The following is a 27,627-nucleotide window of genomic DNA, read 5'->3' on the forward strand; positions in this document are numbered from 1 at the left end:
ATTTTGTTCAAACTCTGGTTGCAGAGATGTAGGTGCACACAGTCCCACAGAAGTCCATTTCCAGCATCCACAAAGGCATATTTTGTCAGGAGGATACAAAAGTGAGTCAGTCTGTAGACACATGAGTAGAAGATTTCTAACCTAACACACATTTCTAAAAAACTTCCTGGAAGTCTGGGCACTGGGAGAAAGCTGGACTAGAGGAGTGGTCTAATGGAGAACTGTGTTGCGATGGAGTGTGAAAACAGCTTGTGAGATCTACAGCCCTGCTGGCCACTACAGCATGTTAGCATGGCAATGAAAAATCCTTGTGCTGATAGTTAAACAAGGGGGTAGGTCAACAGTGAAACTGCAATTTAAAGACTAAGTAAGCAAGCAAGCAGGGAGCAAACTGGTGGAGTGGGCCAAGATTACCTGAATTTTGGCCAAATGCATAAGCCTTAAAATTATCCTCTGGGTAGGACTAGTTATTTCCTTTCATATCCAGCAGCTTTTCTGCATCATGTCTAGATTCAAAAGAGTTTGTAACACGCCTGTCCTAAAACCGTGGCTATAAAAATGGCTTTCTGCATATTAAGCTGCCTAAGGTATCTTGACATAGCAATTATTGCATTTACATAATCACTTAATCACTGAATGGGCCAGAGGGAAAAGGGGCTTCAGTGATATCACAGCCCATTCCATTGTATCACTTCCTCTGATAGGTGTTGTTATATCTGGCATGTGAAACTTCCAACAAAAGGGGTGCCCAAACCCCCGGGTAGTCTCCCTGTGAGGTTTGATATTCTGCCCCTTTTAAGTTTCCTAACATCTACCTCTCTGGGGAGGTGAGCTCCTGACTTCTCCTGTCACCAGTGTACATTTTGCTGCCTTCCTGTGACACCACCTTCTCCATGTCTGAAGCTGGTCCTCCTCTTTCCCCTCCATTGCAAAGCACTGCAAGCATAAGAACACAGGGAATTTTTTCAGTGTCATATACAATGGGAAGTCATCCTGATCAGGCTGCTAGGAAAGAGAAGAAAAGGAAGCTAATAAATCTTTTCCGTCTCTATGGTTTTCTATTTTTGCACTGGAATGGAACATAATATTCTGAGTCCTTGGGCACAACAATATGTCAGGCAATTGGTAACAATACATTGGACTTTTGGGTGGGCGATGCTCTTTTGTGGCATCTGTGTGAAGTATGATTTTCATCAAACAGCTTTATGGCTTCAATGAAATATTTGTAAAGTGGCTTCTGCAAGTGTGACTGATTGTCTTGTTTTATTCTATTTTCTGTTTTCATTGGTTTATGTAAATCACCAAGTATTATGTATACTCTGCATTTGAACATTTCAAACCCGTAACTGAAGAATTTGTGTACTGGAGAAAATTTATGGTTTCTGTGAAATCCTTGTTTGCTATAAATAAAAGCTTGTTTACCCTTATGTCAATTAATAAGAACATAAAAGGTGTTAGGAATAAACAAGTTGTTTTCTTTATTTCTTTCATGAGTATACATGTAAATTTATTTATTGCATGCACCCTGATTAAGCAAAAGGAAAAGTTTGATTCATTTTTTTCAATTGCCATGTATTTCATGAAATGTATTACACAGACATTTAGAATATAACAGACAATATGGAACATATTACAGTCTATAGCAGCTGTCATGATATTTCAAATATATTACATGGAATGACATAAAATATTTTCAACATATTCTTATAATTTTAATGTATATCGTGTGGTATCCCATATTTTAAGCAGCAGAACAATAGGCCAATTCTATTTTTTTCTTCTTCTTTTAAAAATTGCATTTTATATATTGTCAGATATATTTTTACCATGTGTGCAATAAATTATATGAAACACGTAACACACATATGGAAAAGGTATGACTTTTTTGAGGGGGGGAGGTTGTGGATTGCTTAGCAAGGAACTTAAATCCTTTGTGCATTGTTTAAGCAATGGTCGGTATCTCTGGTCTGGTCTGCAGGCAGAGAGGTTTGTAAAACTAACATTTGTGACTTCCAGCAACTGAGGTGCTTTCTGCTGGAGTTAAGGCAGTAGCATAGAGTCAGTCACAAAAATCTGTCTCGCTCAATGATGTATCACCCGAAGCAGCCAGTCTGAGCTAGGGCATAACGAACCCATTGGCAGGGTTATCTATACCATAAACACAGCCCAGCTTCTGGGATGGTGTGTGAAGAATCCTTACCTTCTCTCTGGACGTGGTGGGACACGGAGAAATGTAAAGAATTAGCCTTAGAGAAGGCAATGTCTGTTCAGAGACAGTTATCAGGGCTTTAGCCGTCACATTAGTGCACTGGAAAATGTAGTGTGCAAAAATCTTACAAAAACAGATTCAAGTGAATCACAAATGCAGTTCTTCTGTCCTAATGGATTTCAGATGCCTATCGGTCACATTTTCAAGAAATATGTTAAAATCTGGACTAGTCTGAAGTTGGTTTGGTCAAATTAGCTGTTTTGGTCTGCTTTTTGTCCTGTGCAATTCTGTGCTGCTCTTGAATGAGTCCCTTCTGCTCCATGCTGGTTTGGGTGGACATTCCCCTCTCTCTGCTCTGTAGCTGCTCAGATTTGAACAAAGTCTCCAAACCCAAGCAAGGTAAGATCCAGGTCTTAAATTCTAACTTAGGTGATACTTTCACTTGTGACTTTGGGAGGGGAGCTAAGTCCAGCGGGACTATTTCACCAACTGAACTATTGCATCTTTCCTAAATGCAGCAGATGGTGGGTTGCAAGGTTCCTCTTTCACCATTACAACTGCAGAGAGCTCGAAACAGGCACCATTGAGGGAGGTTTTAGAACAAGGGAAATAATCCAATGCAGGGTTCCAGTAGTGAATCTGGATTTTATAAATATAAATAAGTGCTCTGAAAGAGTTACCCAAGTTTTAAATAACTGCTTAATTAATCTGCTAGGACTACATTTTTTATTTCTGGTAAGCCTAGAAGAGCTAAGATTTTACTACTTGAGGTAAGCAGTAAACCAGAACCAGGGGGAATTGTCTTTTAGGCTTTACGTTTAGGCAAATGACACTCCTCATTCTTGTCATATAGTGAGGAGTCTTTAAGCTTCTTCACTTGGCAGGAGTGAATGGCCATCTTCAGTCCTCCTTTCATGATCTTGCCTTACAGATATGGTCTTTTATAGTACAGTGCTTGCCTTCTGCACCATGCTTCTATGCAGAGAACAGCTCAATATGGAGTTTTTCCTTTTCCTTTTTTACTTTATTGGTCATTACTCACTGCATGCCATCCAAACTCTCTCTTACTTGCTTCATGTTTTTTTCCCTGAACAGATGCATTTGAGTCGTCATTTTCCAGGAATGTCTTTCTTAGTCTGTGCTCCCCATGAGCACAGCACATGTGAAGTTCAGCTATGGATAGGGAGGGTGTGGAAGGGAGGTGAAACATACCACTGATTTATGGGGATGGCATGTGAAAAGCACAGTCATCCTAGATGCTGAGGGACCTGAGCTCAGATAGGAATGACTCTGGAGATTTTGGATGATAAAATCTGAGAAATCTTGACAGGGAATTGATAAACTCCAGGGATCTTGTTAAAATAATGTGGCAAATTTGAGTGGGTGTTCACAGGTATAATAAATGACACAGGTGTTGGCTAACACAACAGTCATCTCTAGTTCTGCACATCAAAAGCCTGATGGGTAGCACAGAAAATGAGGCCTTTCAAAAGAACAGTTGCCATTTTGTCTTTAACACTGAAGTTGTCAGTGGTAGAGTGTTACTTATCAGCACCTTCCCATCATTAGTTATTGCCAGTAGTGCCTTTAATCCTTTTAAGGGAGACTCTTGGAGTAGCTCAGTCTAAGTCATGTAACTTAGGAGAAAAGACACATTACAAATCAATGCTGTGAATCAAAGCATTTAGCCTACCAAGTCTTGCAAGTAGATGTTTTGGCCAGCACACACACACAAATATATGCATGCATAAGCATTTGCATAATACACATATACACACTCACACAGGTACACATTTATACAGATTTATACAGATTTATACAGATTTATACAGGTAATAAGCCTGAGACAAGATCTCCGTTGGCAATTGCAACGTCAATGATGAAAATCTGGCAAAGCTGCAAGCAGATTTCCACAGCGGGAATTGTTGAACAACCTTCCTGATGTCCACAGGTCTCTTCAGGATCAGTCACACAGACAGACAGGCAGACACTCTGTCATGACTTACTCCTCACTGAATCACCTTGACCACATTTCCTCCACGCTGAATTCACATCCAAAATAACCTCTGCTTCCTCATGCCTGCGTGGTTTCCAGTCTGGTGGTGCTGGGGAGAGCTGAGGTGTGTGTCAGAGACGTGGTATTAATTAATCTCCCCTGAGAGATGTTCAAGGAGGCAGATTCTGCCAAAGGAAGCAGGTCTTTGAGAGCCTCTGTGTGGAGGGGCACATCTGCACATCAAACAGTGAGGTGATGAGAAAGCTCCCTTCTCTGAACTCAGAGAACTAGGGGTACCTATGCCCCTTAGGAAGACACCTCATAGGTTAAGCAATTATGGAACAGATTCTATCAGGCAGATTAATGTGTTGTAGAAGCAGGAGAGGAGAGAATGGCTCCAGCTTGTCTCAATTTCCTGACAGGATTAAGACAAAGGAGGGGAAATAAAGAAAAAGAAATGTATATACTTATGAGCTAGAAATGTTTGGGCTTTTTCCTTCTTTTTATTTGCTTTCTGGCTTCTGAGCATGCACCATACATTTGGATCAGATAAAATAATAACTTTTTCCTTTTTTTCCATGTCTTTAGAAGTATCAGCCTTTCATTTGCATTATATCATCCCTTTCCTGTCCCTGAGTTGTATTTTTGGGTGGACTGTTGGAAGCAGAAAAGACTATATATCTTCTCATCATATGAATTTTCCATTCTGATTTGTAACACAGCTATGGCCAAGAGAGCACAGGAAGCATAGAGAGAAGGATTTCCTCCTGAAAACTGCATTAAAGGAGAACAGCTCAGTGAAGGGCTGACTGTGTGGCCTTTGGCTCCCTATCTGGCTGCTCAGAGCAATGTGAACTAGGTCATGATCATTATGTACAGCTCCTCCCATTCATGGATTAGAGATACACTAGCCCTGAGGTTTTAAGTGCTGTCAATGGTTAAGCAAATGGATGTTATCTTGTATGCCCAAACTCTCGGAGTAATGAGAGGTTGTGCTATCAGTTCATGGGTTTGAAGAGACTTCTTATTTTTGTGGCCATGACTGTTAAATTGTTATACTTCTTGTACTCTTATGTTATTATCTACGTTATTTAATATATATCATTGAGTTCTCAGAGTTAAACCTCCTTTGTACTAAACAACATCACTGAGGAAGGAAAAGAAGGAAAGAAGGAAAAAAGGAAAGTAAGAAAAAGAAAGAAAGAAAGAAAGAAAGAAAGAAAGAAAGAAAGAAAAAGAAAGAAAGAAAAAGAAAGAAAGAAAGAAAGAAAGAAAGAAAGAAAAAGAAAGAAAGAAAAAGAAAAAGAAAGAAAGAAAGAGAAAGAAAAAGAAAGAAAGAAAGAAAGAAAGAAAGAAAAAGAAAGAAAGAAAGAAAGAAAGAAAGAAAGAAAGAAAGAGAAAGAAATAGAGTCCATTCTTGATGATGTTTTTCCACTGATGGACATGACACCACAGTTTTTAGTCATCATAAGTCAATGAGAAGCCATGAAGAAAAATGTGAGCACTATATTAGGCTGTATAGAGAGGATTATTACCTACAAATATGTGGAATAAAAGTTCTGTTCTGCTTAATTGGTAAAGCCACACAGAGGTCTTTGTCTCCTCTCTTAAGCATCACACTTTTAAGAAGTGAATAATATTTAGACAGTCCAGAGATAAGTGCTGAGGGTTGTCAGAGTCTTCTAAAACCAGAGTTATGGGAAAAAGAAGGAAAAAATTTTGGGGGTTTTTACCCTAGATAAGAGAAGCCTGAGGAAAGGCTGAATAACTCTCTTTAAACCATGATTTCGTGTTTTGCTTCAGCAAATAAATAGCACAGATGATTTCTTTCTTCACTGCAGTTGCCTTTTATGTATTAATACTGAAACATGATCGATGCAAGGTTTTTAAGAGCAGATTATGCAGCATCTGTCAGAAGTGACATGACTGTTGTTGATCCCACAGTGAGCAGGGAACAGATGAGGATGTTTCTGAAGGATCGTGCCACCCCTTCAATGGGATTCTGGAAGTCTCTTGATGTGTTAATCTTAATTATTTCCTTCTGAGGAATGTTTTCCAATGTAACTAATCAAGCAGATCTACCATTAATCCTTTGCAAATTGTCTACGTGCTGCCTGAATCCTTGATGCTAGATATGAACACTGTCCTTAAACAGTGGTCACACCAATGACAAAGGCATTCCTCTATTGCCTCTTCTGTTTTTTCTTAGTGTATCTTTTTCCAGAAATCACATTTTCTCTTCTCAACTCAGAGACCCTCAAATAATTATCTAAATTTGAGCTGCCATTGGTGGAGTCCTTTATCCTGTACGTAAACTTCATTACCCTTTTGCCTGGATGGATCGCTACAGCTGGATGCATCTATCCTGTGTTGCATTGTGTTTTCTTGCACTGAGCTTGCTGGCTGACCCAAGGCAATTGGTGCAATGAGCAGCCTTCACTATTTACTGCCTTTTGTTTCCCCATCTCATTTCTCTTCTTATTGAAACTTTGTACTCTATGAAAACTCTCTAGGTATTGGCATTACAGTTCCTCCCAGGTTCCTTCAGGAGCAGTGGGACAGGAATGGATGCCAGCTGGGCCTTTCCATGAATGCTTTTGCTTCATAAGAGTTCTCTCCTTTACAGCTTTATTTAAGTCCCACAAGTCAGCCATTTCTGATCTGTTGAATGAAAGCCAAATGCATTCTGTGTCTTTTTAGTTTCTTAATTAAAACATCCTGCAGTTCAAAGTCAGATGTCTTACAGAAGTCTGTTACATCAACAAGATTATCTTTAGACACCAAACTGGTAATTTTATCAAATGAAGATATCAAGTCAGTTTGACAGGATCTGTTTCCCATAAAATCCAGTTGATTTGACTAATTTAGATTTCCTAATGTAATTGTTTATTAGGTGAGCCCATGTCATGTCATGATTTCTCTCGGTATAGGTGTCAAGCTGTCAGACTTTCAGCTATAATGGGAAAACACAGAATCACGAAATTTTGCTTGGAAGGAACCTCTGGACGTCATTTTCTCCAATACCCGCAACTCAAAGGAGGCCCAACTGCTCAGGCCCTTGTCCAGTCCAATTTTGAGTCTTTATGAGGGCAGAGATTCCACAGCCTTTCTGGGAAGTGCTCCCAGTGCTTTAATACAGTCATTGTACAAATTTTGTCCTTGATTGGCAAGGCGAGTTTCCCAAGAGGTGAGCTGGGCCCATTGCTTCTCATCCTTTTGCTATGAATCTCTGAGAGTTTTCTAGATCCATCTTCCCTGTAAGACTCCATTAGACAGCTGAAGACAGAAATATGTTCCCCCTTTGCCTTTCCCTCTCCAGGATGAAGAAATCCATCTTGCTCTGCTTCCCACCGTACATTATGTACTCCAGCCCCTGAAAGGTCACTGAAGCACCAAACTCACTGAAAACTGCAGCAGTAAAAATTGTTGTTGATTATGTTACATACCTTGATACTTTAATAACTGGGAATGCATCCCATGCTACATCTACACTCCCTACTGTAAATGAAGATTGGGAAATATCTTTCAGGAGGACTTATTGCATGTACCTTTGGATAGCATAAATAATTTTAGCTGTACCTTAATATTCATTGTCTCAGAGATAGTCTCAAAGTCTGGTTTAAACAAGAATCCTAGCTTTGGGACATGTGAAATTAGGTGAGAATCATCCCACTGAAAGAGAGCATGCCCAGTCTACTGTCTTCAGATCCCATGGGTGTATGTCATCTGATCATAATATCCACTGTTCAGCCTTGCTCTTTAGTATCCTTCTCATGCTTGCTAGAGTGTTGTGTACAGACCTCATACAACACATTTTGTCAAATACATGAGAGAGACAGATATTCTGAACACTTTTTTCCACACTGAATTGTCACATCCTATCCAGTAACAGTCAGTTTTCCTTTCGTGCCACTTATTTTAAAACAAGCTATTTGTGTTGTCCACAATGCTCATTGTCACATGTTTTTCCTTGCAGCTTTCTACTCACCTTGCTAGTTTTTCTTTGCTTTATAAAGTATGGACATGCCAGTGTGTGAGTGTGTGTGTACCTGTGTCTGTAAGGGACTGTGTGAGACCTCCAAAATCCCTGTTAAGCCAGCCCTGTTTTACAACCAGCATCTAGAGTTACATGATTTCAGTTTGGGGCAATTTAATAAAATTTCTTTTAGAGGTTCTGATTAACATTCGTACTTTTGTCACTGCTTCAAATTCCCCATCTCTACTGACTTGGCTAATAATTACTTTTGGCTTGATGCAATCAGCCCATTTGAAGCATTAAATACATAAAATATTTGTTTATATACTCGCACATTCACTGTCTCTATATGTATGAACACGTAAACACACATGCACATCCCCCCCATTTTACTGTAGACCTCTACAGCTCAGCATAACCCAGTCACACTCAGCCTGTTATCAGGTGTACTTCTCACCTAATTGTGACCTTCCAGTACCTGAAGGGAGCCTACAAGAAGGACAGAGAGGGACTTTTTACAAGATCATGTAGTGATAGGACAAGGGGGAACAGCTTTAAACTGATAGGGGGTAGGTTTAAGTTAGATATTAGGAAGAAAGTCTTTACTGTGAGGATGGTGAGGCACTGGAACATATTGCCCAGAGAAGTTGTGGATGCCCCATCTCTGGAATTGTTTATGTCCAGGTTGGATGGAGCTCTAAGTAACATGGTCTAGTGGAAGGCGTCCCTGTCCATGGCAGGGAGATTGGAACTAGATGAACATTAAGGTCCATTCCAACTTCAAGCCATTCTATGATTCTATGGTTCTGTGATCTCTTTCCCACTTAGCATTATGGAAAAGAAAGATACCTGAAGCCTTCCTGGAGTCACAAGTTAAGAATCCTTGGAGCTTATAATGGTTCCACCCTACTTTAAGAACGATGAACTTTGTAACTCCCATGGTAACCAAATTGTCAGACTCTCATCCTTAAGTGTGCTGCCCAAGTTAAATACAGCTTTAATTGTGCATAGAATAAAGTTAAATCTTATGACTATCCTCTGCAGTAAACTATAGATAGAGCAGCCTTATAGTAGGAAAGTATAGTAAATTATATTTTCATAGAAGATATGTTTTTTCATTTGGGACACTTTATTTTGTTCAGTGCTTAAAGGCCTTGTCAGGGGGTATTTGAGAAGGGTGTTTCCTTCCCAAACTTTTAAACAGTACGGCCACTCAGATAAACTCCTTTGTTCATTCAAGTGAAAGAACAAAATTGTCATAAGGAAAGAGGCACTGAGTTTCCTCTCATGCGTTCCTTATGGTTTCATAATGTGTCCTTTTACCTGTCTTACCTTGCAAAGTGATCAGCTTTGGAGACTTTGTACTATCCATTAACATTGATTATTACTCATTTCAGGATGTTTTTGGGTGAAAAATTAAATTATGTCATCTTCCTGTGTTCCCCACTACAAATTCCACATCACACTGTGCCCTCAGGAATACGACCATCTTCTTTGTGAGATCAACGTAGATTATACCACAATGTAAAAATGGTCCAAAGGAGGTGGGATGTATGAAACAACTGTTTTCAATTTAGTTGGTTTGGGGCTTTTTCCTCCAGCTGAGAAGTTAAGGCACTATGTTTTGTTACTGCTGAGTCTAATACCCTATTGACCTGCACCACCACTGGATGGAGTTCCCCTAGTTTTCATAGGATTCTATAAAAACCTTTTTTAATTTCTGCTTAGAACTTTTTTTATGCGTTGAAGGTCTCCTAAGCATTGCACACAAATCTTTGTAGCTTACAGAGATGTAAAATATTGTTTACAGATGGAAAGACTGTGGAATGGGGGGAAAGGAAAGAGCAATAGAATCACAGCCAGACTAATGTAAATATCTTCCTTCCAGGAGTTGCTCATAGACAATTAAACTCCCCACCCTTCCCAGTTGTGGTCTTTCTCTGAGACAGACCCTGAAAGGGCCAGAGAATTCTGACAGAAAAAAACCCCAATTTATTCAGATGGGCTGTTGGTAGAGCATGGTGCATGTAATGATATTTTGGACCTTGGTCAAACCCATCCCAAAATGTTGGCTTTTCTTTCAAGTTCTTTCCTCTGAGTGGAACCACAAAATGATTGCCAGATTGGCCTCTTTTGCATTGCTGTCCTCTGGTTTTCTTCTTTTTTGGGGGTATGGAGACAGTCACCAGCGGTGTTAGTCAGTGACGTGGGTTGGTTTCACCAGTGCTAGCATCTGCCCAGAAATCTGTTCAGTTAGAGATGGATAAAACAACTTGATTTTTTTAAAGCTCTCTTATGCTTTCTAAGAATTTGCACTGGGTCTGTTCCATCTTCAAGAAGTTCTTTTTCTGTATCTCACACTGTCCTTTGTGATTTTTTCCCTGGGAGCTGGGCTGAGAGACAAGGAGGGTGAGGAAGAAGGATTTGATACTCTTGCTGTTGAGAATTTGTGATTAAAGCCTTGAGAACAGATTAAGCTGAAACTGCAATTTGGGAAATGTAACCAGATAAAACAGCACAGATTTCACTCCCCTCCTTGGGAATCAAAACTAGCAGGTATTTCTGATGTACAACAAGCTGGGATTTCCCTCTCTCAGCCCCCTTGTTTTCAGCTACCTTTGTTGTTCTGTATTGTGCATTTTCCTTGCACATCTCAGGCTTTAAACATCTCCCTTGCTAAAAAGCAGTCTTTGCTGAAGTTAGGGAAGCTGCATGAAAATGAAAATAAAAATATGTGAGATCAGAGGGAAAAAACTCATCACAAACCAAAACCTGAGTGTCCTAAACTCTACCTTCCCACTTGGATTTTGATGGCTGACGGCTGGGATATAGGAAGCAATTTTTGTTTGTATATTTGTTTTCACTACAGGCAGATGAAACATTTGGAGGGAATAACCAACAAGATGTTGGGAGGACATATTTAGATGTTATTTCCTCTTGGCCTCAGTGCCTGCCTGCGTCGCCACAAGTGGAGATGCTGACTGGGAGACTGGACAGCAGATTTCCTCCGGAAATGCTCCAATCAGAGCAGAATAAAACCACGTTGTTCCTGTCCTCTCCTGCTTCAGAGCCCAACCAGTCTGGTAGTGACTTCCAGACCTGACCTGGGCTACAGATTTTCTGTGTTTCTAAAAACGCATGCCCTGAATATCTGTAGCGATGACATCTGTTTTCTAGCCTGGAGAACTTGCATTTGAGGGGAGACTTTCTAGGATGCTGCTAATATTCACGGGGGAAACCTCATAGTGCAGCAACCACTTTTCCATCACTCCTAGAAGAGCATGACAGGACCCATTTTTCATTCAGCATCTGGCTAGACCGTTTACTTCTGATTGCATTAATTAGAAAAGATGATGTGGCTCTTTTCTTATGAAGGTTCTGTTGTCCTTTACATAAAGAAAAGAATTTGATATAGTCTGCTGCAGGAGCAAGCAGTTTTTGTGGTTTATTTTGTGAGAGCTAGTGACTTACAAGAGATTGCCAGGGTGGTAGGACTCCTAGGACCCAGCCAGCAGAGGTAATGGCCAAGATGATGAACGCATTTATGTCTTGCCCAGATTTAAAACTGCCCAGGGCACTTGAGCTCTTACAGTCTAACTGTTCATCCCACCTGCATACTCTGGTTTGCCAGGACTGTGACATTGTCACTTCACAGGGAAGGGCTGCTGAAGGTAAAGCCTTCCTGAAAACTGAACTGAGAATCTGGAACTTGTTGCTACTCAGCTGAGACTGGGAACCTCACTATGCCAGGAAAGAAAACTACAGTTTGTGACTTTCCCCTAATCTGTTTTTCACCCACAGAAAGACAAAGGCAAGCAGGTCAGGTCATTCTCCTGCACCAAGAAAAGGCAGACGGAGTGGCTGCTAATGCCGCTTCTCCTTAGGAATTATTGGGAGGGATGGGAATGTCATCTTATGGGGGAATCTGCTTAGAACAAAAGTGAGAGAGGAGATAGGACTGTCGAAGCATATCTGCAAATGATTTTTTCATTTTTTTGAGACTGCAGGATACATACAAGGAGCACATGGTTCAGTCTGACTGCATTATCTACCAATGATCACCCTTACCTCCAGCTGCATCAGGCAAGGTTTTTGTGGACACCACAACACAGAGTTTTATTTCAAAAGAAAGTTTTCTGAATGCTCAGTCTGACTGTGTCTGAGTCTAGAGCTTGGGATCTGGGTCAGGTCTTGTTTTATCTCTGTGGATTTTACCTAATCCTCACTGAGTGCTGCCAGAGCTCCTTTAACCTCATTTTTTAACTCTGGATCCCTCTGATAACACTGTCTACCAGTCATGGTTACTCAGATATCTTTAGGTTCTTTTCCCTAAAATAACAGGTATATGAGAGGAAAGATGCCAAACACAAACCATCCCAATCTCCTGAAAAAAGGCGAGAGGGTGGTGAGGGGGAAGACTGAGGAATGTTAAAAAGAGAAACTCCTGCTTTTAATGGGTGCATTTTCCAAGGAAAATAGGAGAAAATATAACAGACACCAAGAATAACATCCGATTTTCTGCTGCCAGCCCTTTTTGTGACTTTAAAAAACCAGTCAGTTTTATTCAGCATAGTTTCTGGGAAGGAAAAAAAGAATGAAGGCGGGGGGGAAAGATCCACACACTTCTAATCATATTCAAGTAGGCACTGTACAAAACCTGCTGGAAGCCAGCAGTGGTGATGACTGGCTCATTACCATTATATAAATAGTATTTAAAGTGCAGCTGGGCCCTCACATGAGCAGAGACCTAATTGATGCCGAAATATGTTCATTTCAAGTCCTGTGACTTCATGTGGAAAATATTACACTGGCTAATTAATGGCAATGAGCAGAGATGATGCATTGCCTTATAAAACAAGCAACTGAAATGTTGAGCCTCCATTCAAAAGGAAAAAGAGGAGGGGGGAAGAACTCTGGAAGTTTAGAGCATAAAAAGCCCCAACAAAATAAAATGCATGCTCAGAGACTCGCAATGACACACACACATAATCAAGAATTAGAGACATTCAAGAGGAAATGACTTGCTATTTATCTAAGGGCTTTCAAGCCAAATCTGAGTTTATTGTATGTCCTTGACAGAAAGATAGCACCAAGCTCAGTGTTTATACAGAAGAGTTCATGAAAATATGAATGCCTTAATTCTGGCAGTTCTGAACACGTCTACCTAATATCCTTTTCAGGCACTTAGCAATGTCACATCTACCTTGTCATTATTTAATCCATACAAAGAAGAGTTGGCTCAAGCTGGGAATGCAGGCTTGAATTAATGGGAGAAACGAACACTGTTGTACAGCACAGCAGACAGATTATTAACACGGTCTTTTCCAGCCAGAAATTGTATAAATGTGTGAACTGAAACTTAAATGAAAGTTTTTAGTCCAATGCATGGTTCATCATACAAGGTGTGGTGATGAAAGTGTGGCCAAAATATTGGAAATGTGGACAAGTCATTTTTTAGATAAGAGCAGCAGGACTAGATCTGTCACTGGTTAGTTAAATGAGTGTGAATACCAGGTTGTCCCTACCATGCCCCTATCACACTTTGATGTGGTCCCTCTTTACTCTAGAATACAATGAGAAGGAAGTATCTACTGCAAGTTGTTCAAATGTTGAGATGGGGGATGCTCCATCAAATACGAAGTCACAGGAGTTGGAAAACCAGCACTGGATGTCTGGCAGATTTCTTGCCTTCAGAAGACTGTTTGGCACATAGGTATCATGCATGCTTTTTCTCAGGATGGGTTCTGACAGCCCTAAATCCTGGGTTTCCCAAAGCACCCATTGAAGATTTCATGATAGTGCCACAGGTCTCACTGTCAGGAAAAAAACTGGCTCCAAATTTCTACTTTGTTTATGTTTTCTTACATTATTCATAGCAAATCTCTTCCCACTTTCTGAAGTCTGGATGATTATCTCTCTTCCCTGCTTACTCAATGCCTGGTTTTCAGGTTTTTTCTTTTTTTTTTTTCATCTTCAGATCTTTATCCTTTCTGCATATATCATGCTTTCCAGTTCTTTCATCATTTAAAGATGTTTTCTTTGAATTTCATGATATTGTCATTGTCTTCCTTTCAAGAAGCAAATTAATTGTTCTGGGTTTTGATCTTTCTAGATTTTATGGCTCAGAGACTTGATCCCTTCACACAATTCCCACTGACCCATCTTGTTGCCAGTTTATGCACCCAAAAATTGTGCCATAAACCCCCAGCTCTTTTTTCTTTATCTGCCTCCTATATCTTACTTTCCCATTAGTTCTTTGTGGAGTTTTCTTTTCTTATGGCACCAATGAATACAATTAGACTGCGACCTTCCTTTATGCTATTTACTCCCAAATTATGCTCCCCAAAGTGCCTTTCTTCTACTTTTCTGCTGGAGTTGTTTTCCAATCCTCCCAAATTATTGCTGTTTGTAAATTTCATCAAGCGCCTGATTATTTCCATTTCCAGAGATTAACGAAGATGTTAAATGAGACTCTTGCAGAATCCAAGTAGGCACATCTGTCTCCATGAAACAATGTTTACAGCTAAGCCAGCCACAATGATTTTTGGAGTAGAATCTCAGGAAATTATTTTGGAAAAGCCAAAAATGTATCATCCCCTCAGATTTATTTCTCAGTGATATTGTGGTACTAGCAAGTGCTGTTATTGTGGAGTGTCAAAGGCCACAGCTAGGACTGTTTCTCTTCCCCTGCTTCAGTTTTGTGCCATACAATTAGGTGTTACTTGGTTTGTTAATAGCTTAAGGAACCACTTACAGCCAGGACATCTCACAAGGAAATTTAGCCCCAAGGGTGGATTGCATTCGCAATTAGCAACTTTCTTTGATTAAATTATCTGAGCTCTGTCTATCCACCCTTCCTTCACAATGGCTACTTGTGACCTTCGCTGTCCAAACAAGGAGGGTGAGAAGAGTTGGACAACCTTTCTACCGCCTCCCCAAAAAAACAAACCCAGAGCTAAACAGACCGACCCCAAACAAAGATTTTTTCTCTTTGTGCATCTCCCCTAGGGGAAAGGATAAGGCACAAACAGCACTAGGCAGATGGCAGCTGTGCTGTTTTCTGCCCTACTGGCAGGGGCTCAAAAACAATGGCATTGAAAATGCATAAGATTCAAGAAAGAAAAAAAATCAAATGGTTTCTCATAATTTCCTTTCCAGCAGTTCAAAGCTTCATTTCAGCAAATGAAGATGTCATCATGATGGCCACAGTCATAAAAATTCATAGTTTCTCTTTCTGAAACAAGCTCTCCCAGAAAGACTTGCCTATAGCTATCTACGAGCATGAATATTGTGTGCCCGTTTATCTTTACTCTTGGAGCAAGTGGGGCTAGTATGGGGCACCTGAGAGCTACAGAGTAGAGTGAACTTTATCCAGAACTCCCTTCATACAATCTTCAAGCCTCCCTTGTATTTGTTGTCATGCAGTTGTACTTCCCAAATTCATGCCAGCAGTTCCTTTAATCACACCCACACATGTTTGTGTTTGTTTATTAAGTGCTGACTGCATGGCCTGGGGCGGGCAATGCAATTGAGACTTGCCACATTTCAGACTCACACCTGCATCTGGGGTGTAAGTGTGATCTTCCAAGTGTGGTGTGTCTTAGTTACTGACTGTTCAATAAGCAATAATGGAGGGGAGGGGGCTGGATCTAGGCCACCTCATATAGGTATTTATCTGAAACTCCACACTTGTCTGTGTCCAGTGACTTTGTCTGGCAGTCTTGGGGTCCCTTGTCCACTCCTCTGTTCAATGCATACACCTTTTGCAGCCACCTGAGCTTGCCGTAATCTCTGTGGCGTACAGGCTGGATGGAGTCCAAAGTGTTCTGCCTGAGGTTGTGAGGAAGATCACCAAAGAAAGCTGTGATTTGAAGCATTATCTCCCAAATCCTAATTAATTTCCCTACTGGCAGGGACCTTTCTCTCTCCTCTTGTGGTTTAATTTGCACACCTGAAATAATGAATGAAAACAGAGCAGGAGTGAAGGAAGCATTGGACTGGTGCAGGCTTTGAACAGGCCCTGGGAGGGAAGCTCGAGCATGGAGCCTGGCTTGCTCGCTCTGGGGAGAGGATCTTTTCCAAACTCAACTTCACCTAGGAGCCCGGATTAAAAATCTTCTCAGGCCTCAAAGGTCTGAGATATCCTCAAGAGATCATGCCCCCTTGCTCCCTGCCAAGCAGAAAGGATTCCATTCAGAGGTCTGTAGATGAGGAGCCCATGTTGCAGCTGCACGCACAGGCCAGCTACATGAGCATGCAAGAAACATGCACCCTTTGGGGACTCTGTAAAGACTGGGACAGGGGGATGACAGAGGACTTCAGGAATGGTCCTCTAACTTGAAAGTGTTTAATAACACAGGTGATTATGGAATATTTGTGATGACCAAGGGACTAACAATTTTCTTGCAGGACAGAGTCTGGCAAGAACTTCCTCCTGTCTCTTGTCTGTTGAAGCATTGACACAGATGCCCTTTATCTGTCACTGTTATGAAAACTGTTCTCCAACAATTTCTGGTTTCACATTGCCTTTTATTGTACTAATAAATATTAACTCAGCCAAAACAGCAGACTCTCATGCTCTACCATTTTGGTGAGCTGGGCATAAACCACCTATTTTAGCAAAAATATGGTAGACAAGGAGTAAAACACAATTCAGGAAGAGTTTTTACAGTCCCCTCTGTTGTTTTTATTCCTCCATTTTAAAAAAGATATTTGGAGAAATAGTTTTTAAAATAACTGCTGGTCAGAGATGTTTCAGACCTGAACTGTATCCTGTAAAATGCTTTGACTGTGTGATCTCAGAGGAGAAGAGAAAAAGTGGCTGAAACCACCAGCAATCTCCAGCTGCATCTATGGCTTTGGACAAGTTTGATCCGAACCCAAATGCTGACAGATCAGGGCCTGTGCTGTGCAGTTTTTCATTTGATACTCTCCAGCTTTGATTTCTGGGGAGGGGAAAGGAAAGGGTGGGTTGGGGATCAAAGGCGGCAGCTATATCCACACCCTCATGTTAAATCCAAACCCACTTGCTTTAGGATGTTAAAGAAGACATAGAGGAAAAATAGAAAGTATTATAGGAGAAAAAGTAGAAGAAAAAATTTTGCAGAGAGAGGGAAAAGACGGGATTTGAAGCTCATATTCCATTGAAAGTTCAGCTGTGCAAATGTAAACCTTACAGAAAAACATACCTTTTTTTTTTTTTTTTTTAAAGTTTTGGCATATATGCCTCCTGTTGTGCTGCTGTCCAGAATGAAACAGGAACATTGGTTTTGCCCAGTCCCTCTTGCACCACTCTGGCAGAGTCATAGTAGATCATCTGTCAGCATGGTGCCTTCTCAGCTGGCAAAGAGCAGACACAAAATAGAGGAGGATAGCAAGATGTGACTGGAAGAAGTGAAGTTGCATGAACACTTTCTTCAGGGAGACTAAGCCAAGGAGTGGGTTGAGTTCTGGTGTTCTCCTCTGATACATGTCTAGATATCCATCCTCTGGCTGATAGATAGCCTGTGACTGTAAAAGTGTAGTCTGGGCTTACCCAGCCCGCAAATCCCATCTGCCCCTGGGGCACATGATCTCAAGCCTCTTCTAAAGTGGATTCTGGGGTGGGCTTATTTGTCCAACACTGGTTGCCAAAAGAGCAGCTGGGAAATGCGGAGGCAGCTGGGCCGGGCATGGTGAATGTCCTTAAAGATTGATGTAGTAGAAGAGTGTAGCTCCAGACAGGAATCCAGACTGGAGGGATTTCAGGCCATTTGGTTGGCGTCAGGGTGGTTGTCTGACCTGGAGGGCATAGCTGGGAGAGGTGCCATGAGAATAGGCTTAAATAAGCCAGTACCCAAAAGTATGGGACTGGCTGAGGGAGAAGGGCTGGAGTACAGCCTGTGAACCCTGAGAAGCTCTATCTAGATCAGCAAGAAATATCTGCTGCATCAGAGTAGCTTTGTAAAACAAAATTAAGTTCCTTTGCGGCAGCCGCTCATAAGGGCATAAGGAACTTTTCATGAGGACAGAAAGCATTTATGGGATAAATGACAGTTTGGAATAATGGCATATATTTATATTTTATATGTATATACTAGGGATCACAGACCACTATGCTATAATGTGGGTGAGTATGTCGCTCTTGTAAAGGGCTCCGAGACACTTCTTGCCACTAAACTTGGATTTGTTTTGCCCAGACATTACTGCAACAGCTGTTACTGGGGACCATCCTGCCTTTAATGGAAGGGAGCCAGGAGATGGTCTGGCCAAGAAGGAGTCAGCTGGGGGTCTCCATCACTGTGTCAGGAGGAGTAGAAAATTAAGCAGGTGGTGTACCATGCTCCAAAGCTCTGAAAGAGCAACCAAAGCACTTTGGAAAGAACCTCTAAGGGTGTTGAAGTTAACCTGGTAGTGACGAACTATCATGAAGAAACTTTGAGGATGTTCTTTAAGGGTCTGGTTTAATGGGCTGCACTATTGTCTCTTTTCTGTGTAGCTGGAAGTGCTGTCCACCAATGAACTACCAACAAAATAGTACCTGCCTCAGGAAGCCAAAATATTGAGTGAAGCCTTCTCATCAAAAGCTGGCCAACCCAGACTCCTTTTTAGAAAGGGTAACTTCTGTTGAGATAGAAAGAGTGCCAATTCCCTGAAAACTTTGGGTCCATGAGAGAAAAATATTAAGAGAAACTGGTGCTGGACGGGTTTCCTGTGAAGACAGGGGAAGTTTTGAAGATGTGATTCAAACTCTGCCCAAATGTTTCTTTCCCATTGCTGTACTCTCTGGTACTCTCTCCCTTAATCAGCCAGCTTACTTCACTGGATTGTCCTCCAGGAGGATCATGTTCACAGTGCCCCCAGCACAAGCCCTCCCTTTTGCAGCTGAAGATAGAAAAGCAAAACTGGTCCAGACTCCTTCCCTGGAGTGCTATCAATAGTTACCCTTCACATGAACTTAGTCTAGTAAGCCGCTTTCCTTCAACAATCATTGTCCAATGCTAAATTAGATAGGTTATGGAGAGTAATTCCAGGCAGAACCTTCCTTAAGAAGTTCTCCCAGTAGAAAGATGGAACGATTGGTATTTTTTTATCTGTCTTAATATTTGATGTTGTCTTTGAGTTGATGCTGGTATGGGGCGTGGAGGGTGCTACTTGTCCTCATAGCTAGAACAGCAACCTAGTGAAACACACACACAGAGTCACTTACAAATGTACTTCTGCTCCAGCCTGGAGGAATCTACCAGTTCATTCTGAATGGCATTGTTCATTCTTTGATCTCACTGATAGCACCAGCAAAGGAGGCCCCACTAGGGAAGCTACTGCAGAAGCCTTATCTGATAGCATTTATTAATAAACTAGGCTGGATTTGAATGATTCATCTAGGAGGGAATGCATCCCACTGAATAATCCACACACCAAGACATGCAACCCTTGCTTTCATGAGGTGAACTGTTCCAAAAGGTGTAGGAGAAACAGCGAGGAGAAGGGAGGATGGAGTTTGGAAACAATACACTAGCTGATGTTCAAGCATAACTGATAAGAGAGTAACAGCTGCTAAAATACCAGCAAGCACAGCAAAGGATGACCCGTCTCATACAGAGCCATGAGACATTTTGCACAGAGGAAACCCAGCCTGGAACCCAGACATGACTGCCTGGCATTAAGGTACTGGCATAAAGCCATTGGGTGTTAAGACCATGTGGATTTAAAAGAACTTGCCCAGATGGCTTCTGCCCTATAACCAGTACAGTCATAAACAACATGTGCTATTTCCTCATCATCTATCACAGAGGCTTCCCTTGGCCAGAGAGAGCACAAGACTGATTATTCTTGGCTCATCTTTTCTTACTGGACAGGAGCTCCCTGGTTCACTTTCATGTTTAGTAGAATTGGTCTTGTCACTCCCAGATTACTAGTTTAACTGCTCCATCAGTGGAACATCCAGGAACGGATGGGAAGAGGTTTCAAAACTTGAGACTGAAAATTCTGAGTGCAATCTTTTTTTTTTTTTTTTTGTTTCAGTAAAGGTTTGAACCATATTTAATGCAATGTTAGATTCATGAGGTCATTGGGTCTGAAGCCCAATTCCCAAACCAAAGGTTCCTTTGGTAATGTGAAGCATTGTGCATTGCCTCTCCCATTTGTTTTGCTGTTTGCATCTGTAACAAAAACCAGTAAGTTAAAGAAAAACACACAAGAAAAATGAAGCATGTTCAGTCAGGGAAAACACATGGCACAACTGTTCCCTTAGTTGTCAGAATTACGAATATGTGAGACTTACAAAGCCAAAATCTTGCATCGACCTTGATAATTACATCAACAGCAGGGAAGTACCTCCAGCAGTAAAGGAGATCACGTTCTTGATTGCTGGAATTCTAATCATTTGTTTTTAATTTTGTAGGTATTTAAGCAGATAAAAAGAAACAAAGATTCTTTGCTGGATCTTTGCCTTGGAACAACTATTCGTCTCACTCTGTTTACCCGAGGCTAAAAAGTTCCTTCCTTTGCCTCTGTCTAGGTGGTATCTCTAAAGACAGAGTTCCTTGAACAAGTGAGCAAAAGGACTTCATTCAGAATGCAGGCAAGGAGTATCTATGCGTGGATTTCCAGATGCTGTCTGTTAGATCAAAGTGCTGCTTTACAGTTCCAATACTGCAGTGCTGCTCATCTTTGCCTGCAAAAGCAGGGACCCAAAAAAGCCTCAAAGGTTTTTCCTCTCCAGAAAATGCAGTCTTAAATAGACACACATGTCCCAAAGCCTCTTTATAATGTGACCAAAAAAATACATTCTACTGCACCAGTTTGTTATTTATTCTTTGAGATAGAAAGAGTGCTAATTCCCTGAAAATTTTGTCTCCATGAGAGAAAAATATTAGCAGAAACTGGTGCTGTATGGGTTTCCTGCAAGGACAGGGGACTTATTCTATGTCATACCCACATTTGTTCAAAGACATTTTTTTAAATAGTCAGAGCAAGAAATGGAACCTGATTTGGAATGACCATTTCAAACCTAACTTCAAGTACAAATAACAAAAATACAGCCACACTAAATTCAGGCTAGCTCTATGATCAAAGAACACTTACAATTGCATAGGTTAGAAGTAGATGCAATGTTAGACATTTTAAATCAGGATAAATTTGTTATCATTTCATTGACAGATTTGAACCTGACAAAATTATCTACCTACATATTTTCCACTAGTGGCTACCTTCCAGAATAGATAATGGATAGGAAACATCAAGCCAGAAGTTGATGCTACGGTAAGCTGTAAGCAAAAGGGAGTTCTAATTGAAAGCATTTCCATACTGTGGGCACTGCTGAGTGGCTGCCATGTTAATTATATGATCCCTTCTTCTAAAGCAATCTTCCACTTGGATACCAAGTTTAACTCCTGCCGAGAGGTCTCTGAAATGCCATCAACAATTGTGTTTTCTGACAAAAAGATAAAGTTAACTAATTGTAAGCACCCTTTGCTGATGAACTTAAAAAAACCCCACTGGCTTCTCTTCCTGGAGAGACAGTAAATAATGTGGGTCATGTGCATTAATATTTTTGCACTGACATAACTTTGGCACAGGCCTTGGGCTCTTGCCAAGGTGCCACCTGGAACCGACAGTATACATTTAACACAACACAGAGCAACAGTCATATAAAATTAAATCACAACCCAGCCCAGTGCCTTCCCTCTGGGAAAGGGACATAGGAGATATGTGGGTGAGAAGTAGAGAAAACAAGGCAGATATAGCATGATCCTCCTCTTAGCAGTCCTGCCATGGCATCTGCGTGATTTAAGCTCACCCTGTACTAAATGTCCCATCCCCAAGTGCCTTGCTTTGCATTTATCAAAACAGTGTTATGGAATTGAAATCCCTGATCACTAGGTTTCATTAGTAACTTAGCAGAGAAGCAGCTTATCTGGGATCAGAGAGCCACTTTAGCCACAGCCTGGATTGTTGTCACCCAAACAGATTAGTGGTTAATAATAGATTGATATAGCAATCTACAACTTCATTTTACAGGTATGACTAAGGTCATTTTTCACCTCTGCTTTCATTTGAATCAGGCATTTATTTTCCAGGCATGTGGTAGCATAACATAGATGGTTTATGATTGAACCAAGGCAAATTTCACATCCAGATGGTAGCAGCAGAGCCCGGGCAATGTGGGCAGTCTCCTCAAAAAAAGCAAAGGATTGAAATTGCCAGGAGAATCTGTCTTCCATTCTTTTTCCCAGCAGCAGTGGATATCTCCAGATTTAGAAATTTGAGCAGGTCATTGCAGTTGCCAATACATCTTTAGCCTCGTCCCTTTTTTATGCCTGTTTTAAACATGCAGCCAACATTCATGGAATCACCAGTTCCTCTAAACCTTCTTCTGAAAATCTAGATCACTGACTGTGTGTCTGCAAAGCATTCCTCTGTAGGAATGGGTATTAAAACAAGTACAAACTGTTCTGGTTGCCCTTTGTTGAGTTGCTTCCTCATACGGACATACTTTCTGCAGACGTCGAAATTCTTTATAAGGGACTGCCCCATTTGGTGTTGGTTTGCACAGGCACTTGATTTTAAAATATGAGGAAAGGATGTTGTACAGGATAATGTTGCAGATGTCATGAAAAGAGCTAGCCTAGTGTATTTTAGGAGAAGGGATAAAAGAAAGAAGGGGCAGTTGCATTACTTTTCTGTGATAGCAATGCCCTAGCCATTATGCCTCTTATCAACTTTCAGCCTTTCCCCACAAACTGTTAAACCACTTATAGCTACAAGAATGCTTTTTTCCCACTAATCATGTCTCATTTTCAGTAATTGTCCTATAATCATTCAGGGCTAGAAATGACTAATGTGACACTGTGCCGTCCTGGCTAGCTCAGCCTTCAAAAGTTGTCATTTTATTCCTATCTCTGACAACAGACTGGTGATATTGTGCCAAGCTGTTTCCTCCTCTGGAAAATAAATGAAATTGTGTGGAATCTCCTTTGTAAGTTTGTTGTAAGGTCTGCTGACACAATGCACTGTATAGGAGCTGGACAATATTATGATTATTGTTATTATTCTTAACAATGTTTGAGAGCTGATTTGCAATCCCTCTACCTTTTCCTTTTCATGGAAGAGGGAGAAATCAGCAGGTGATGGGATCTGCAGGATTTATTTTTTATTATTGACCTTTTCCGAACATCGGCAATTTTTTATTTCTCTTTCTAAAATACATATGCATCTGTAAGGACAAATCAAAATCTTCGGCACTATTTTTGAAAGGGTTTCTACACTTATTTTTATTTTATTCCTTTTACTGTCTTTCTACCACCTCCTTAACAAAGACAGAAATGAATGGAATTCCATTTTGGAAAGGCATGAGAAACAGATGCAAACATGTGTGAATTAGGGAAGGCATTCTCTGAAACCTCTTCAATTGGAAGAGCAAATTTAGGAAGATATTTGATGCTGCTAGCCTGTTGAATTGCTACCAAAGGCACAGCAGAATCACTATCCATCTAGCTATACGAATGAGCAAATAAGTATCACACACAAGTAAGTATATACATATAAAAGTGTGTATATATGTTCCTTGGAGCAGAATCGCAAAGCTGGAATTAGAATAAGCAGTTTCTTATGTCCCCTTTTCAGCTGTATTTCCTGATTTAATAAGTTTGATGCTATTTACAGAGTTCTTTTAGAACAGTTCTCTGTCTCAGCACCTCCTTTCTCTGCATTTCTATAGAATCTCAGTCCAGACTTAGATGAGGATAATGTAGGACTTCAGTTAAGCCTGTAGAACTCACAGGATTGGTGAGATTCCTGGAGGGTTTTCCTGTTCTCTGGTTTCCAAATGTCAGCAAGAAATTCACAACATGCTGCCTACCCCTAGAGTTGTTCCAGCATCTGAAAGAAGCTTACTTTGTACCTGGGGAATGTTTGTGTAGGGATTGCCCATGGAGGCAAAACATGCACAGAATAACAGTCCAGACCTCTGAGAATTCTTTTGTCGGGCACAGCATATCTGGTCTCTGGTGGATCCCAAATCCTGCAGATTTGGCTGATTTTATCTGCAGAACAAAACAATGGGAATTGTCTTAATGTTTTAGGCTAAAACCTAGAGAAATCATCTTTTTTAGCCTGACAGCCTAGAGGATGGCTGAGACGATGAATTTTTGTACTCTCAGAACCAGGCTGTGATTCCAGTTCATTTGTGTTTCAGTTGTGAGAAATTTGACTCACTCTGGTCCAGAAATGAGCTGAACTGGTGTCCTAGCAGTAAACAATACTTTCCAGAAAATCCAACCAGTGGAGCAGTCTCCACATGAAGGATTGTTAATGCAGCATGGTAGAGGGGCCCCTCTGGAGACCCTTCTGACTTCTCGTACTGAAGAGGAAATGGTTGAGGTGATGGGTGCTATAAACTCTGCAGGATCTGATGTTTTACATGCAGCCCTGTTGGATCGTGATCATCACAAGCAAAGAGGAGACATTTCTGGGGGCTCCTCTTGCTTGGCTGTTGTGTAGTTTACTGCAGTCACTAGTTTAATGTGATAAAGCACCATGATGTTGCAGTTCAACTCCATGCCCACTTCTGTACATACAACTTGGTGAGGCCCAGCTTCCCAGGATGCTGCTCAGCTCATCCTTTCCTGGCAAAAAACATCCCTCCAACAGGATTTGGTGCACTGAGTGTTGGAGATTTAGTCCTCACAGGACTGATGACTCCTGCTTAGGCAGGTTGCACAAAATTCAGAGAAAAGTAAGATCAGGCAGTAAGATCAGACATAAACAGCTGAGCCCTTTTCATTCTATTTGGACAGCTTATGGAGCTTCTTGACATGACACAAGTTTCAAGGTTGAGCAGGAAAAGGACCTTCCCTTGGGGACAACAGTAAAGGGCAGAGTTAGACCAGCAAAGAATGAAATGACAAAGATTAGAAGGATGAAAGCCCCTTGTCCCTCACAAGCTCAAGTCTGTCCTCTGGGAAGACATATATGTGGGACTCACATACGTCTTCTTCATCTCTTCCACCACCGGCCCCAACAACAGGCTGAGATGTTCCTCACAGGGTGGTCAGAGAGCTGTTTTCTCCATGGTTTTCCCCAGCACTGTGATGCCTTGTCAATATCAAAGTGAGGGCATCATGCTCTGTCTGCTTTGGAATGAGGAGAAATACTTTGAACAGCTCTCATCACCTGCTGCTCAGCTTCTACAAGTGCCTGTACAAGCTGTGAGAAGCTGGACAATCAATCCTGTACTCTGCCTCAGTTTCCTCACCTCAAGACCTTGTACTTCTCCCAGACCTATTGTAATAAAATGATATAATTGTAATAATTTTCTGTGATGTGACTGCCTCTATTTTTAGAATAGTTCTAATTTTCAGCTGGAGTCTATTTTCTAAGCTCCAAAGAGCAGTCGTGGTGTGGCATATGTTTTCTTGTTTAAATGATCATTGTTTAAATGATCATTGTTTAAATGATCTTATACAAGAACATACCCTAAAAAGCATGATTCTGGTACAGAGGGACAGCACAGATTTTGCATTTAAATCTGATCTTGAGCCATATTGGGAAACACGTTATATGTTCCAATAGACAGCAGCATAACCTTTAGTCCCTTCCCTGGCGCCTCTTCCTGCCTGAACTTAACTTTAAATTATACTGGCTAGCAGTATCCACCAGGAGACGCTAAAGTAATCTGAGATCCTGGGGCACATCGAAGCCCTGATCACACCCTCCGTGTCCTAATCCTGCCCCTCGTTGTAGCTGCAGGCAGGCAGGGAGGTCGACAAGAGGCGACCCTGTACCACGGAGAGCTGGTGAGATCTTCCTGCCTCCAGAGACGCTGGTTCAATTTGTTGGTCCAGTGCAATGCAACCCCCCCGTGCCTTTCTGCCCCAGCACAGGATACGGGTGTAGGTGATAATGATGTTACTGTCACTCCTTTGCTTATGTGGACTTTATGGCCGGAGGGCTGTGACAAGAAGGAGTATGTGTGTCTGGCACGCTGAGAGAGGGAGGGAGATCCAGGCACAGGCGTGATGACAATAGATAGTGAAATCATTAGCCCAGAATTACAGTGAGAGATGGGGCCTGAGCCACAAGAGCAGAATCTGTATCCAAAGCTCAGGGGTGGTGGGGCTGGGCTTGCGCCCATCTCATATTCAAACTTCAGTGCAGAATTCAGCAAAAAGACACACTAGGCCCAAGGGAGAAAAAACAACTTATTCACACACACAGATTAGCTGTGGAGGGGGATGCAGGGAAATACCTGCCAAGTACACTCTTTAAATATTAATGATCGCTTTTCCTCTAATTTCAAAAATTTTTCTCCTTTTTTTTTCTTTTTTCCCGGTGGGAAAGCCCCTCCCCACTTTTATATCAGATCTGGTGCCTTTATTTCCATCTCAATGAGATATTCCATCCCTCCCCAGCACATTGAGCAGCATGCGTCTGCCATGCAATAATCACAGTGACCCGTCGTCTCTCCCATCCCTCCTTTGGAGAGCAAATGTCCAGCCTTGGAAAAGACAAACTGTCTGCCAAGGCAAAGGAAGCTGCAAGCTGATTCAGAGCCAGGGCACCCAAATTCAGCCCCCACTGGAGTAAAAGAAAAAAAAAAAAAGAAAATAAAGGTCACCTTTAGATTTCAATCAAGATTAGAATTTCCCAGGTTCAGGCTTGTTTTAATAAGGGGGCTGAATCAGATTGCTAAACTGAAACTTCCTGGCCCACTGGAGATATTGCAGCTTTGGAGTAAAATTTTGCTAAAAGCCCCACAGGTTTGAATTCTTTTCCACTTACAGCTCAGTTTTTCTGTTTGAACAAACCAGCAGCGAAGGTAGTGGATTGTTAATATTGTGACTGGTTCTGTGCTTTGTGACAGTATCTCTTGTAGTGTTTAGGGAAGAAGATTTAGAAGACTGGGTAGTCAGGGGTGAGGCTTGAACACTAGTGCAGCTCTGGCAAGACATGAAAAACAAGAACTGCTCTGTCTTGCCTCATTTGCTGAAGATTAATTTTAATTTCTTTTTTTTTTTTTTTATGCTTGTTAGCTAGGATGCTCCTTGTTTTATGCCTTTGCAGAGATTGTTTCAAGAAGGGTCATCTGAAGACAAGAAAGTTGATGGTAGAAAAAATCTACTGAAAACCAACTATGAGACATGCCCACTTGTAGTACTTCAATACCTTCAATCATTCTCCTGGACAGAAGTCCACTCTCCTGAGGACAAAGGTCTATGTGAAAAAAGGAACTTTTCTCCCAGGTCATTAAAATGAAGCTGGACTGCTACAAGGATGCTACAACCTTTTCCACTTCGGTCTTTACCTACTGGGTATAAACTGGTGGAGGATTTGTGCCTTGCAGGATTAGGATTGCTGCTGTTGATGTTTTGATCTCCCCCTCAAGGGAATAACCTGTGAACAGAGGAACAATTATTGTCACAACTGTCCCCATCCATAGAAATTATGCCTTCCCTGATACCAGGC

The sequence above is a fragment of the Corvus brachyrhynchos genome, unplaced genomic scaffold (assembly GCF_000691975.1).
Source record: "Corvus brachyrhynchos isolate BGI_N302 unplaced genomic scaffold, ASM69197v1 scaffold452, whole genome shotgun sequence".
Classification (NCBI taxonomy): domain Eukaryota; kingdom Metazoa; phylum Chordata; class Aves; order Passeriformes; family Corvidae; genus Corvus; species Corvus brachyrhynchos.